We start from the raw sequence: 14,512 nt of genomic DNA, 5'->3' as shown, positions 1-14,512 counted from the left end.
CTCTCGGGCCGTCTCAGTCCCCTGATGGCCAGCACTCCTCTGCAAGGAGCGCCGAGCCTGGCGCCCATCCAGTAGGAAGACCCTCAGCCAAGACCACGGCAGAGCTGACCGGTGACCAGGGTGTAGGATGAGCAAGGCGTGCCCGGCACCAGGACGCAGGCGTGCAGGGCGTGGACACCACGGCTGGCACTGAAGGCAGAGAACAGACACTGAGGGCACCCAGGCAGAAAGGCCGGGATTCCACCAGGGCAGTAGAGGGGCTAGGGCCACTCCTAGGGGGGAGTGGTCAGTGCCCTTGGGAGCATTCATATTCCAATAGAGCCCCACCAGGAAGTGCCCCCTCCTGGCCCAGCATATGAGGGACCACCCAGGGAGCCAGGGCTCTCTCTAGGGATTCCTAAATCCCACCAACACCTGGGGTCTTCCCCACCCCCACAACCAGGACAGGACCTCAGTGCTGACTCTGGGCACCTCATGTGGTTGGCATCTGGCTCTTGCTTTTCTAGGACCTGCAGCACCTCAGACAGCCCCCAGCCCACGCTCCCACCCCAATCCTCCAGACGGCACAGTGGTCCTCTTCAGAGGCAATCTGGGGAGGGGGGGGTGTAAAACCATGAACTTGGTGTTTTACAGACTCCTGTTTGAGAGCCAGGACTTACAGCTAAGTGCACAAGCCACCTCCAGAGACCCAAGGGCTGATGGCCCTCCCGCCACACACGGCTGGGAGGAGAGCCCCGTCCACAGCCCCATCCTGGGCAGCCAGGTTCCTTCTTCACCCTGCACGGGGCCAGGCGGCCTGACAGCAGGACAGCCCCAGAAGTCCAGACAGATGGCCCTGGGCAGACACATAGGCTGCACCCTGACCCCAAGTGATGTCCACCCTCTGCCTCACCTGTCACGGTGGTCAGGGGAGGGGCCGGGGAGGGGGCTGCAGATGCAGAGTTCCTGCCGCTGTTGAGCACCCCCGGGGACAGAGGGAAAGAATCAAGCCCTGACCCCCAGCCAAGCAAGAGGTGCAAATAAAACACCCAACTCTTCCTGCCACACAGCCTTGCTCCCAACAGGAGCCTTGTCCCAGGGCAAATCACCCTCTCTGAAAAAAGGGGGGCACTTAGTGATGGAAACCAAGGCTGAGTGTTCGTTGTAAGGCGAAGCTCAGCTAGCCTCTGCAGGGCAGCCCGGCTTGCTGGCCTCCTAATCACAAGGATGGGGTGCCGTCCACTGTGAAGTCCCCTGCGATCCTGGGCCTCCAACAAGCCCCACGGGAATGGGGAATGGAGGGAATGGAGGAACCGCTTCTTCTCTAAAACAATAAAAGGTGGATAATTAGCGAGAACTTGTTAATGGGCGATTTCAGACGGAGCCAGTTCATAACAGCTTCTGAATATATTTGCATTTAACTGAACTCCTTTTCCTCTCTCTCAGTGATTTTCTGTTGTAACTGTAATTATTTTAATTGAGATCTTCCCCTAATGAAAACAAAGAGTCTGTGGGAGACTCGCTCCTGGGCTGCCTGGCTGTGCCTTCCCTGGGTCTCCAGGGACCCAGCCTCTGGGGGCTCCTGCCCCCCCGCCCCCCGCCCAGCTCTCCAGTCGGTGCCACTGAAGGGGGAGCGCTGGGCGGGCGTGTGTGATCCAGGGGCCCCTGGTGATCCCACCTGACCGGGGTGGTGTCCGGGGAAGTCCCGTTCTGCCCCACCAGCCGGGGCGACCTCGGATTCCTCACCTGTAAAATGCCGAGCTTCACCTCTGGCCTCTCAGCTCCGCCAGGCACAGAATCCCCAGCCTCCTCTCAGTGACCCCCTCACGGTGTGGGCAGTGTCTCTCCCTGTCACTGGGGGGAACACGTCCAGCGTCCCCATCCCTGAGAGCCTCTTCTACACACTCCCACTGCACACGGAGAGGACGCTGCCAGACAGGCCTTGCCTCTGGGCCCTCCACCTCAGGACCCTCCGGTGACAGGGGGTGAGACCCAGTGACCCCTGACCTGCCTCCCTGGGCTGGGAGGGTCCTCGGGGGAGCGCCATCCTCCCGGGCGGCTCGGGCCTCTTTGACCATGAACTCTGACTCCAGATCCTCATCTCCTGGATTCCTGACCACAGTTTCCCCACTGCCGAGTCAGCTGTGCCCAAGGCCCCAGGGCTGCACACTCACACACACACACACACACACACACACACACACACACACACACACACAAGCGCCAAGCTGCTCTGGGACCCCCATCCTTGGAGGCTTTTTTCTTTCTTTTTCAAGGGGGGCGGCATTTTTATCCCGTGGACTCTATGCCGAGCTTTCCCTAATGACAACCGGCCTGCCCGGGGCCTCCCTTTGACAAAGAGAGACGCAGGCCAGTGGAGTTGTCCATGTCCGAGTATCCGGAAGCCCCCGTCCCTGTCCCCCGCAGCAAGGAGGCCCAGCCGGGCTTGGAACTGGGTCTTTGAGTGGAGTTGAGAGCAGCTTTATAAGGCAGGACCGGACGCCCAGGAAGCCCAGAGGGACCCTGGGTACAGGAAAGGCACAGGGTACAGTGGCCACCACGCAGCCAGCAAGGGGCCAGCTTGGCTGTGGACTGTGTCTACCACCCGGATTGGGGTCGTAGCTGTGCCAGACTCAGGAGTCCAGTGAGGTGCCCTGCTCCAAGAAGCCCTCCTTCCTGGGAAAGGAAGCCGTCCCGTGTCCCCAGCCCCTGCCTGGCCAGCATTGCCCAGCCTGCCTCTCCACTGACCCCAGGACATCGCCAAGGCCAGCCCTGCGGGGGAACAGTAGCCTTCACACGACAGATGCTGTGGTCTAGGCCACGGTGTGGCGGTCTGCGCAGCAGGAAGGGCTCAGGACATCAGGGTCAGGCAAGGCAGCAGAGCCGGGCGGACACTGACCAGCCCTCCAGGCCTGCTCAGCAGGCAGAGCCGTCCAGCCCTCGCAGCCACAGCACTTTCCTGGGGGTGCTGAGTGGCAGGGGAAACTCCACCCCGACTTCTCATTGTTCTCGCAGAGAAGTTAGTTTCTGCCAAAAGGGAAGATGGAATCACAGCCGCCCGCCCCCGCCCGTGCCCGCCCACCATTTCTTGTTCTCTTCATTAAAACTTCTGACCAGGCCTGACCGCTCCTGGTGCTGGTCTGGCAAGACCTGCCTCGTCCATGAACGAGGGAGGCCTCCGCCTCCCTGTGCAGAAGCCCAGGCCCCCTCGATGACAGGAGCGGTCAGGATGGCTGTGAGGGACAGGAAAAGCAGCCCCAGAACACAGACCACAGATATGGACACCCGCCGATGAGGTTCCGTGGCCCCGTGGGCCCCGGCTGCGGCACTCCCTCCTCTCCCTGGAGAGATCCAGATCCTGTGGCCCCGTGGAACCCTGGAGCTGTGGGCATTTCATGTCCTCTTTCCAGTGTCCTGTGAGTCAGGGCTGGGGCAGCGGGAGGGGAGGCAGTCCTCCCCTCGGGAGGCCCAGGCAGCCTGCTGCGGAGCTCCCAGTCCCCTCCCGGCCCAGCACGTCCTGCTGCTGCCTGTCCCAGTGGGCGGCCGGGGAGGCCAGACGAAGAGAAGAGTTGGCAGCTGGGCCAAGGTCTGCCGAGATGACGGTGGCTCTGCACCCCAAAGGACGGGACAGCCGCGGGGAACCCAAGGAAGAGGGGGACAGCGGCAGGCCCGCCTTGGTCCAGGGCAGCGGAGACGGAGCGGGAGCCAGGTGCAGCAAGACCCACCCTCAGCCCCTGGGCCCTGTGTGCTCCTGGGCGCACTGGTGACAAGTCTGATCAGGCACCTGACCTTCGGCCCTGGGCCCTGAGCACAGCAGACCAGAAGCAGCTCCCCAGCTACCTCGCACCTGGAGGAGGGGACCGGGATCCAAAGACGATGTGCTCCAGGTCCCCATGGTCACCTACCTCTGAGGTGGCTCGAGTCCCTTATAGGAATGACAGCAGTGGTGCTTGGATGTGACCTAAGTGCTTCCTCCCTGTCCTTTAAACAGTCCCTGGGTTACTCGTCACGCCTAACACAATGTCAATGCTACGTGAACAGTGGTGATGTCGATTTTTTCTTCACACTTTTCTTGTTGTTGTATTGTTCTTTTTTTATCGATGTGGGGTTTTTCCCCCAAGTCTCTTCCACCTGCCATTGGTTGGCTGTGCAGAGGTAGAGCCCACCGACAAGGGGATGGCTGGGTGTGGATCCCAGGATGGGGTCAGGGCTTGCTTCAGAGGGAATCCAGGATAAGCTGAGGGGAGGCCACGTCACCCCGCTCCCCCTGTCCCCATCACACACCACGTCCTGGTTCCTGATGCACTGCTTGGGGGAATCCCAGAGAGTTTGGTCAGCCTCCCGTGGAAAGCCACGTGCAGCCAGCGGCCACGGTGCCCTGTGGTCGTGCTTGGTCTAAGCAGATCCACGTGCTCTGAGCTAACCCAGCTGGGGCTGGCTGTGCAGTCTGGTGTGACGGCTAACCTTCGGTGTCACCGTGCCAGGGTTAAGGGACACCACACTTTATCTCTGAGCTTTGTTGGAAGAGCTTAGCCCCTCACTCTGTGGACTGAGTGAAGTCCACCCAGGTGGATGGGCATGGGCTGGGTGGACAAACAGTGGAGGAGGCCACTGTGCTCTCTCTGCTGGGGATGGGACACCCAAAGGACCCCAAAGCTCCCAAGCCTTCAAACTCAGATGCAGGCCAGGGCCGCCCCTGCCCCCCGACCCTGCAGGACCTCCTCAGTCTGAGTCTCAGCTCCGCTGTCCTGCCTGTCCAGCTTGCCGACAGCGTTTCGTGGAACTCCTCAGCTTCCATGATCACAGGAGCCGATTCCCGTGGTCGGGCTCCTCCTAGATACCAGTGCACGGTCACGTGTCACCTAAAAGAGAGGACACGCTCAGAGAAATGCGCCACTCAGCCTCCCGTTCCCTGCTCACACAGCCTGGCGGCTGTGACGTCACCAGGTAGCATGCTCTCCAGGGCCACCTGGGCCGAGCAGTCTGTCCCTGGTGCAGGGCGTCACTGCGCAGCTGCCTGTTCTGCTCCCCTGGAAGCCCCGGCTGGAGCACCGGGTTCTGCCGTAGTGGGGCCTCGCGTGTCCCCCCAAGACCCGTGGGGGCCCTTGGTCCCGGGTGGCACTAGTGGGAGATGGTGGGAATGAGGGGAGGCCTTGATCCTTGGGGTGCCCCTTGAAGGGCCTGTGGGGGCCTCACTGCATTTTCTCTTTGCTTCCTGGCTTGGAAGGAGCTGAGCCGGTTTGCTCCCTGATGTCCTGCCATGAGACACTGTTTCACAAGCCCAAATGACAAGGCCAACTGAGCACAGGCTGGAACTCCCCAGACTGGGAGACAAAATAACCTTTTCTCCTTAGCTGTTAACTGTCTCAGGTATTTTGCTATAGTGACAGGAAGCTGACGGACACAGAATTCATTATAAAAGTATTGTCTCCTTAACAAGGCGGTCATAATAACTCTCTCTCTCTTCTGCCCTGTCCTGGCATTCCCTGGCCTATTGTTTAGTTTGGGTGTGGGCAGAGACTAAGCCAAATTAATGAGTTCACCAATAGGTGAAAGAACTTGAAATCAGTCCCCTTGAAAAATAATTGATTCCAAATAAGACAAACTTGGAAGGGACAATCCTTCCTTCAAGAATGTGGGGTGCTGTGCTGCTACAAGGAAATAGACTCCGTCCATTTGTGCTGCTATCACAAAATACCTGAGGCTGGGTAAACTGCAAAGAACATAAACTTATTTTTCACAGCTCTGAGGCTGGAAATCCAGGATCAAGGTGCTGCTATTGATGCCTGGCGATGGCTGCTGTGTTTCAAGACGGCGCCTCATTGCTGCATCCAACAAGGCAGAGGGGCCAGAGAGTGCTCCCTTGGTCTTGAGCCGTTTTCTAAGAATGCTGACCCCATTGGTGAGGGTGCAGCCCGAGATGGCTCCCACACCCCTAAACACTTCTGCTCTGGGGACTGGGTATCCACGTGAGTTTCGGGGGGGCTGCCATCACTCAAAACACCACAGGCCCCAAGTATAAAATTAAGCTGGATACTGCAGCTGGCAGCAGTGGTGCAGGACGGTAACCCCAGCTACTCAGGAGGCTGAGGCAGGAGGGTCACAAGTTGGAGGCTGGCCTGGGCCACTTAGTGAGACCCTAACTCAAAATACAAAAAAAAATTTTAAAGGTGTAGATCAGTGGTAGAGCACCCACTAGGTTCAATCCCCAGCACCACAAAAACAGAAACAGACAGAAGAAAGAGGAATACCGCCACTGAAGCTCAGAAACAGATTTTCAGTCTCAGATGAGAAACTCAATTCCAGTCCTTGCTGCCTCCAAAGGCACTGGCTGCTGTTGAAACTCCCTTCCTCTGAGGTCCCCGTCACTGGCGGGATCCAAACCCTGCAAACCAGGTGTGGAGAAGGTTACAGAGAAGTTCCAAGCCCAAGGCCAAGGCTGGGTTCTCCGTGCGGGTTTTAACCTGGCCCCAGGGAGAGGTGACCCGTTGCCCTCCCTCCATCGCAGTTGGATGAGATTCACGGGAGAAGGCGGGCGGTGGGGGAGCCTCAGCCCCTCTGCTCTGTGATCACAGGTGACACAACCCTCCACAGAAGGAGCCTTCCCAGCGGGTGACCTCAGCCTTGCTCCCTGGGGACCTGGGTCCCTGCTGCCCCGCCCCACCCACCCCCGAGCACTTAGGAGGACACAGCTGACCACCCGCAGGCTGCTCCCAGCTCCTTCCTGCTGTTGCATTGTGGGTTCTGGGTGATGTTCCAGTCACATGGTAGTGACCCCCACTCTGAACTGGAGGGCCTCTGGCCACCCATCACTCAGCCATAGCCGAGTCTCAGGGCCCAAACTAGGGAGCAGTGCCTCATCCTGCCCTCAGGGTGCCCTTCCACACTGTCCCCTGCTCCGGGAGGCGGCATCACCAGCTGCACTCTCCAAAGTTCACTGAGAGGACGCCAAGGGGTGGTTGAGCTTCTGAGATGCCCCTCCCGGGACAGCCCTGGGATTGTCCTGCGCAGCCCTCTGGGACATTAGGAAAGCAGCTGCTCTCGGGCTCTTCCTGCTGCCCTCCCGCCCCCAGAATGAAGCCACCCCGGGTCCTGCTTGGCGCTGGGGCTATCCTGTCCTCCTAGCAGCTCGCCCGCTTCTCTAGAACCCAGGTTCACCTCCCCTGTGCTCGACATCCAGCCCCACGGACAAGGCCTTCAGACAGCGAAGAACAGAGACAGAATGGTCGCTCTCGGTCTCCTCTCCTGCCAGCACCCCCACCCTCTTGCTGTGCAAACAATCCCATCCCAATGCCTCTCTGAGCCCACAGCACAACAGCCCTTCCTCCAAGAGCCCCCTGTCCTGCCTCCCTCGCCCCTTCCTTCCCTTCCTTCCCCCATCTCCCCTCCCGGGGGCGGAGGATGAGCCTGCCCTGTCTCCAGGGTGTCAGGGAGACCAGGGGAGGTTTGAAACGGGAGGAGGACCTCACGGGCATCCCGTCCAGCACACCTTGGGCCTCTCTTCACGTTCCACGGTCTTTGAACTGTCCAGCTGGGATGTCCTCCACCATGCAGCTGGCCACTGCCCTATGGACACTGACCACACTGCACGGTGTGGACCAGCTGTAGCCGGCTCCCTCCCGGCGCCTCTGAATGGGCGGTAACGCGTGCTGGTGTCGGTCAGTGAGTGACTCTTCACGGATTCAGTTGACCCTCGAAGGACCATTAAGACCTCACCTGGCATCAAAACCGTCCTCTCACAAGGATGAATCTCAGGTCAGTGGACTAAGTTCTTGGACAAGGATGAATCTCAGGTCCGTGGACTAAGTTCTTGGGTAAGGATGAATCTCAGATCCGTGGACTAAGTTCTTGGGTAAGGATGAATCTCAGGTCAGTGGACTAAGTTCTTGGACAAGGATGAATCTCAGATCCGTGGACTAAGTTCTTGGACAAGGATGAATCTCAGATCCGTGGACTAAGTTCTTGGGTAAGGATGAATCTCAGGTCAGTGGACTAAGTTCTTGGACAAGGATGAATCTCAGGTCAGTGGACTAAGTTCTTGGGTAAGGATGAATCTCAGATCCGTGGACTAAGTTCTTGGGTAAGGATGAATCTCAGATCCGTGGACTAAGTTCTTGGGTAAGGATGAATCTCAGGTCAGTGGACTAAGTTCTTGGGTAAGGATGAATCTCAGGTCAGTGGACTAAGTTCTTGGACAAGGATGAATCTCAGGTCAGTGGACTAAGTTCTTGGACAAGGATGAATCTCAGATCCGTGGACTAAGTTCTTGGGTAAGGATGAATCTCAGGTCAGTGGACTAAGTTCTTGGGTAAGGATGAATCTCAGGTCAGTGGACTAAGTTCTTGGGTAAGGATGAATCTCAGGTCAGTGGACTAAGTTCTTGGGTAAGGCTGAATCTCAGGTCAGTGGACTAAGTTCTTGAGTAAGGCTGAATCTCAGGTCAGTGGACTAAGTTGTTGGATAAGATTTGCTTTTAGGGGTTTCCGCCCTTGGAATGTCCAGCTCAAGAGGGGAGCGCAAAGGCGCCTTGGTCCCGCACCCCACTGCCCCAGACCCCGCAGGCCTTGCCCATTTCACTTGGTCTCTGGGTCTAGATCTCCCAGGGCTCCGGCTGGAAGGACTGCCATGGCCCCTCCCCTTCCTGCAGCTGTGGTGACCTGCAGCATCTACCCCTCCCCCGTGAACAGAGCTCCCTCAGGCCCCGGGGACTCCACTCCTGCTCTGTTCAACAGAAACCCGTCCACCAAGGTCACAGCAGCGTCACTCACCAGGAGGGACGCAGCTCAGACATCAGCTGACAATGGATGAGCAGGTGTGGACCATCCCACAAGGGAACGTGGGACCTGGTGCTGGGGACAGAAGGTCACAAAGGCCACCGTTGTGAGCTTCCGTTTGTATGGAATGTCCAGATGGACAATCCTGGACGGAAGGCAGACAGTGGTGCTTGGGTGGGGTGAGGGGTGGGCTGTGGGACAGTGGCCTAGCTCGAGGCGCAGCGTTCCTGAGGGATGGAGATGCCTGAAGGTAACGGCCCGGATCCCAATGGACCTGTGAGAACCTTGGAACCGTACTGCCAGCGGCGGGCCGTGTGGACTGCGGCTCCCGCCCGTGCTCGCCGGGTGACCTGGTCAAGCAGCCTAGACCACGGCGCTGTCTGTCTGGTCCTCGGCAGGACCTCCCCTGGCTCCTCCTGAGACTGCTCCTGCCTCTTCTCCTGTGCCCCTCCATCCCTCCTCTGTGAGGGCCCCTGATGTCCCTGTGTGTGTCCCAATGCCCTCTTCTTGTGAGGACACCACTCAGGTTGGATCAGGGCCCACCCTAACAGTCCCATGGTCACTCATCAGCTCTCCGAAGGCCCTGTGTCCCGGGAAACTGCTGGCACCAGGGCATCAACATGAATTTGGGGATGACACGATCCGGCCTGCAGCCATGGATAGGAGTTATGTATCGACACAACTGCTTTTTAAAGAGGGACCCTACTTCTCTCCAGGGGCGGCCACCACTGAACCTCCTCCTTGTTTCCCAAGCTCCCTGTCCCCGCTGTCCCACTCTCGACACGGGCAGTCCGAGCACCAGAAAGGAGTCAGGAGCCAGGGAGGTGGTGGACTCCACAGGGCTGCGGCCTCCCCAGGAGCCACACGCCACCCCGACCGGTGCCAGGCGTCTCTCTGACCCAGCCCAGCCCCTTGACACCACGGAGCTCTGCTGTGGGTCACACCAGGAGAGCAGGGCAGGCACCCAAGTCCCCATCCTCACTGGGTTTCCAGCGCCTGCCTGGGGCGTCCCCCGGGATCGCCCTGACCTCAGGCAGCTCACAGTCTGGCCAGGACCACCCGGCAAGGCAGATACGACCTGAACAGGGCGGGACCAGGGCTCCCCACGGCTGGCTGCCACCAGTGGGGGTCTGCGGCAGGCCCCAGGGGCTCGGCTCCCTTCCCTGAGGACCCTCACCACCAGGCTGCACGTGGGAGCCTCAGCCCACTGACCTGCAGGAGGCGACGGCCTGGGGGCCTTGGGCCGTCTCCCTCCTGCCCGCCGTCTCGGGATTGGCACTCTATGGATAGCAACCAATCAGTGCGAGTCCAGTAATGCAGGGTCACCTGTGAGCAGGCTGCCATTGACACTGGATCGTCAGAGGTGATGATGAAAGCCTCCCAGGGCGCCCCAGGGACTCGGCGCCAGCCCCCCGCAAGTCTAGCCTCATCGCTGAGACAGTGAGGAGGGCCTGGGGCATGGGGAGCCCATCCTGCCTGACAGGAGGCAGGAGACGTGACCCGCTCGCGATGGCCACTGAGAGTCCAGGGGACATGCTTCTCAGTGTCCACTAGGGCCCATCGGGGGCTCAGCTCCCTTCCCTTAGGAAGAGAGCCAGGGCAGGGGTCCCGGGCACCAGGAGGCTGGCTTCTCGGCCCTGCTCGGCCCTGCTCGGGCACTGACAAGATCCAGGAACTGTCCCTCCATCCATTCCCCCTCGCACCCCCCAGACACACACCTGTGTCCGCGCCTCGCAGGCCCTGGGAATCTTGCCTCCTACATTTACGTTTCTTACCTTCCCGCAACCTTTCACTGGGTTCCAAGACAACTAGATTACAGCAGCGACCTCCTAACAGGCCCCCACGCCTCCCCCAGCTGCCCCCAGGAAAAGCCCGACCTCCAGACCCCTCCTGCACTCCCACCTGCCCCCTTGCTATTCCCCATCAGGACCCTGAGGCTTATGGCTTCCTCTCCTGAACCTCTTTCCCTGGATGTTTGCTCCACCCAATCTCTTGCTCTCCCTGTCCACACCATCTAAATGGGTCGGGCAGGGTCATGGTGTACATCTGCGGTATCAGAGATTCTGGAGGCTGAGGTGGGAGGATCACCAGTTTGAGGCCAGCCTCAGCAGATTAGCAAGACCCTCTCTCAAAATACAAAGGTCTGGGGCTACTGTCCAGTGGTAGATTGTCCCTGGGTTCAATCCCCAGTACCAAAAAATAAATGAAGAAACAAACAGGGATTGGTAACTCTTTCTGTAAAGATCCAAATAGTAAACAATTTCAGTTTTGCAAACCAGTCTCTTTGGCAAACCTTTAGCTCAAAGGCAGTCCTAGCCAACACACAGAGCAGCAAGGCAGTGTCCCAATAAAACTTTATCTACCACACAAGCGACAGCGGGCCACGGTTCACCAACGGCTGATCCAAAAGAACAACTCCGGCCACCCCCACCTCTCTCCCTGACTTGTTGTTCCTGACACCACTCAACGCCACATGAAGATGTAGATATTCACCTCTAGGCCACCCACCCGACACACCCACCTTGGTCCCCATTAATACAGACTCTGTTTGGCTCATTGCTCTATCTCCAAAACCTAAGCCAGTGTCTGCACAGAATAACCTCTCGGTGCATTGAAAATAAATAAATAAAAAGGCCACATTAAAATTTAACGAGAGCAACAGACCCTCATGGTGACCACAAATCAAGTGACTCTGTGCCGAGCTAACGAGGAATGAGAGCCGGGGACAGGTCACTAACTTGCCCACGTCCACGGCGCTAGGAGTGGCGGAACCAGGCAAGCCCAGGGTCAGAGTCCAGTCTTGACCCCTTTATTGTGAAGGGGAGGTGCGGTACGGGGTGGGGTCCTTCCTGGGAGCACTGTGGCCGTCACCAGGGGCCACGCAGGGAAGGACTTGGATGCTTCTCTCCCCAGTCACCCAGGGGCGGCTCGTCCCTCCTGGACCTCCCGGGCAAACACCTGGTTCCTCGGACTCTGCCCGAAGCCCTGGAAAGCCACAAGGGCCTCGACTCAGGGGCAGAACAGCGTTGGCAGTGATCGAAGCACAGGGGTCCCCGCAAGTGGGACTCGGCTGTTGCTACTGACCGTGGTTTGCCGGGACGGCCGCGGCCTCTGAAATCCCGCCGAGAGATGTGCTCGGCCCCTGGCGGCCGTCCACTCCTGTCTTCCTCCGTCCTCTGACTCAGACACCAGCCCACAGCTCCCACCGGGATCCGTGAAGGCCGCTCCCAGGGCCCTTCGCGGCCACACTGCAGCTGGGCCACTCGGGAGGGGCCAGGAGCAGGCCAGCCCTGGGTCAACAGACTCCGGCTCTGCACTCACATCAGCGGCAGGGTGACCAGCAAAGCCCGCAGGCCGCCGCCTGGACACGTCCGAGCCTTATTTGGAAGGGAGCCCTCCATGTCTGGAGCCCCGTGAGTCAGCTGGCAGGAATGCCTGGGACATTTCAGAACAATAACAACTCCTCCCTCCGTGGGCTTCTGCACAGGCCGCCATGTTAGCTCATTCAACCTGCACAGACCCTGCGTGGGAGGTCGGAGGTTTGATCCGTGAGGTGCACAACCCCAGGGAGGCGTGCGCAGAGTCACTCTGGGTGGGAGCAGCTGGAGGGAGCCCAGACCCAGGGTCCTGGCCCCCACCCCTGAGCTGTGCAGGCAGGATTTGCTCGTGCGCTAGCCGCGTCCTCGGTGCCTGAGCCGGTGCCAGGGCTGAACAGATGTGCATCAGGCCCCGTTTTATGCAAGGACTGAACTCAGCGCAGCGCAGAAGATAAAAATCAGTGCAGATGGCCCTGGACTCGGGTTGGATGAGTCTTCTGAGGGCCAGTCTGACCTGGCCACTGCGCACCTCGGGTGGCCTAACCCTGGCCGTGTGACGGCATCACTGCGCACACAGCAGCTCCACGCACACCGACCTGTCCTCCCTGTCTCTGTGGTCAGGAGTCGGCGTGGCTTAGCTGCCCCTCTGCTTCAGAGACTCGGTGCAGGGACGTCCTCGGGGCTGCAGGCCTCCCCGAGGCTCGGCTGCAGAAGGACCTGCCTGAGTCCTCACGGTGGCCGGCAGCGTGGGTTGCTGGGGGCCTCGGTGTCTTCTGGCTTTGACTGGAGGCTGCTTTCTGCTCCTTGCTGTTTGGGCCACACCAGTCTGGCACTTGAGCCACCAAGCCAGCAAGAGAGTCTGCCAGTTAGACAACTGTGACGTGTTTCGTAACGTCATCACCCAGTCACGCTCGCTGTGTTCTGTGGGCTGGAAGCTTCATCCCTCTCAGAGACTCCCTGGCCACCCCTGGAGTATTAAAGGTACCTGGGGCAGCACCAGGACGGTTCTGTGAAGGCCAGAGCAGCACCCTGGGCTACAGCCGGCTCCCTTCCTGTCTGCCCCTCAGCACCTGCAGGACCAGGTCCTCCTGCATCCAGCAATGCCGGGCTCTAAGGGTCACCCCTCCCCTCCTTCTTTCCCAGCATGGCCGCAGGACCAGCCTCCAGAGTCAGCTCTGCTCCCCAAGGAACAAGTCATCCCCCCAGCCCACCAGGGTGCGTTTCCTCCCTGGAGACCAGGGAGTTTAGAAACACGGCATCTTCTGAAGTCGCTATGACATGCCATGGCTGTGTCACCTTCTGGAGACAGTGTGGCTCTACCTTCTTTTGCAGACCAGAGGGAGCCCTCCCCTGGGCCTGAGGACATTGGAAGCAAATTAGACTTTTGTTTGTTTATGTCAGGGATTGAACCCAGGGGACTTAACCACTGAGCTGCATCCCCAACCCATTTTTTTTTTTAAAGAGAGAGTGAGGGGGGGGGGAGAGAGAGAGAGAGAGAGAGAGAGAGAGAGAGAGAGAGAGAGAGAAAATTTTTAATATTTATTTTCTAGTTCTCGGCGCACACAACATCTTTGTTGGTATGTGGTGCTGAGGATCGAACCGGGGCCGCACACATGCCAGGCGAGCGCACTACCGCTTGAGCCACATCCCCAGCCCAACCCATTTTTTATATTCTAATTAGAGACAAGGTCTCCCTGAGTTCCTTAGGGCCTCACTAAGTTGAAGCTGGCCCTGAACTTGCGATCCTCCTGCCTCAGCCTGCCGAGTCTCTGGGATTACTGGCATGTGGCACCAGCCCAGCCACATTAGCTTTTTAAAAGTTAGCTTTTTACTAAAGTAATATAAATAAAGAAAAGAATAATACAGTGTGTCCAAGGGAGCCCCCCATGAAGTCAGTACCCAGACCCTTGCCTGCGCCCCAGGAACCCCCCAAGACGACTCTCCTTGACTCCTAACACTGGAGACTACCCGGCCTGCTCTCTAACTTCATGCGAAGGGCATTGCACAACATGTACACGCCTGGGTCAGGTTCTCTGGCCCAGCGGCGGCTGTGAGCTCCGAGTGTGCTGTGTGGAGCTATTCTTCATTCATCCTCGCTGGCAGAGCGTGACCCATCCGGGAACAAACCTCCATCTATGCGTCCACTCCTCTGTGGATGGGCACTGGAGTTGTCTTCAGATTCGGGCCACTATGGATAGTGCGGTTGTGAACAGTCTTTGGCTGCACATTTGTCCACCCTGCTTTGGGCACACGCTTGAGGAAAGGACTGCTGGGCCACGGGATGGGGGGACATGCACCAGCCCGAGAGGGCAGCACCCACTTCCCACCTACACCTACTCCCACTCCCACCAAAGCAGAAGCCGCAGGTGGGCCACCCTTTCCCAGTCTGTGGGATGTCGTCCCTCATTTTGGCGGCTCTGTTTGGGGGAAGGAGGATTCACT

At 58.9% G+C, this 14,512-nt stretch overlaps 1 long non-coding RNA gene across 1 annotated transcript; it reads right to left on the bottom strand.

Moving 5' to 3' along the window:
• Positions 1-619: 619 nt before the first annotated feature.
• Positions 620-13,332, bottom strand: LOC106145112 (uncharacterized). Its single transcript, XR_001229980.4, has 3 exons — positions 11,838-13,332; positions 6,231-6,364; positions 620-4,841 (listed from the first exon to the last, which is right to left on the bottom strand). It is a non-coding gene; the product is annotated as an uncharacterized LOC106145112 (long non-coding RNA).
• Between the last annotated feature and the right edge of the window lie 1,180 nt (positions 13,333-14,512).

The sequence above is a fragment of the Ictidomys tridecemlineatus genome, chromosome 3 (assembly GCF_052094955.1).
Source record: "Ictidomys tridecemlineatus isolate mIctTri1 chromosome 3, mIctTri1.hap1, whole genome shotgun sequence".
NCBI classification, from domain to species: Eukaryota; Metazoa; Chordata; class Mammalia; order Rodentia; family Sciuridae; genus Ictidomys; species Ictidomys tridecemlineatus.
The sequence above is the reverse complement of the archived record's forward strand: the minus strand, read 5'-3'. Positions and strand labels throughout refer to the sequence as shown.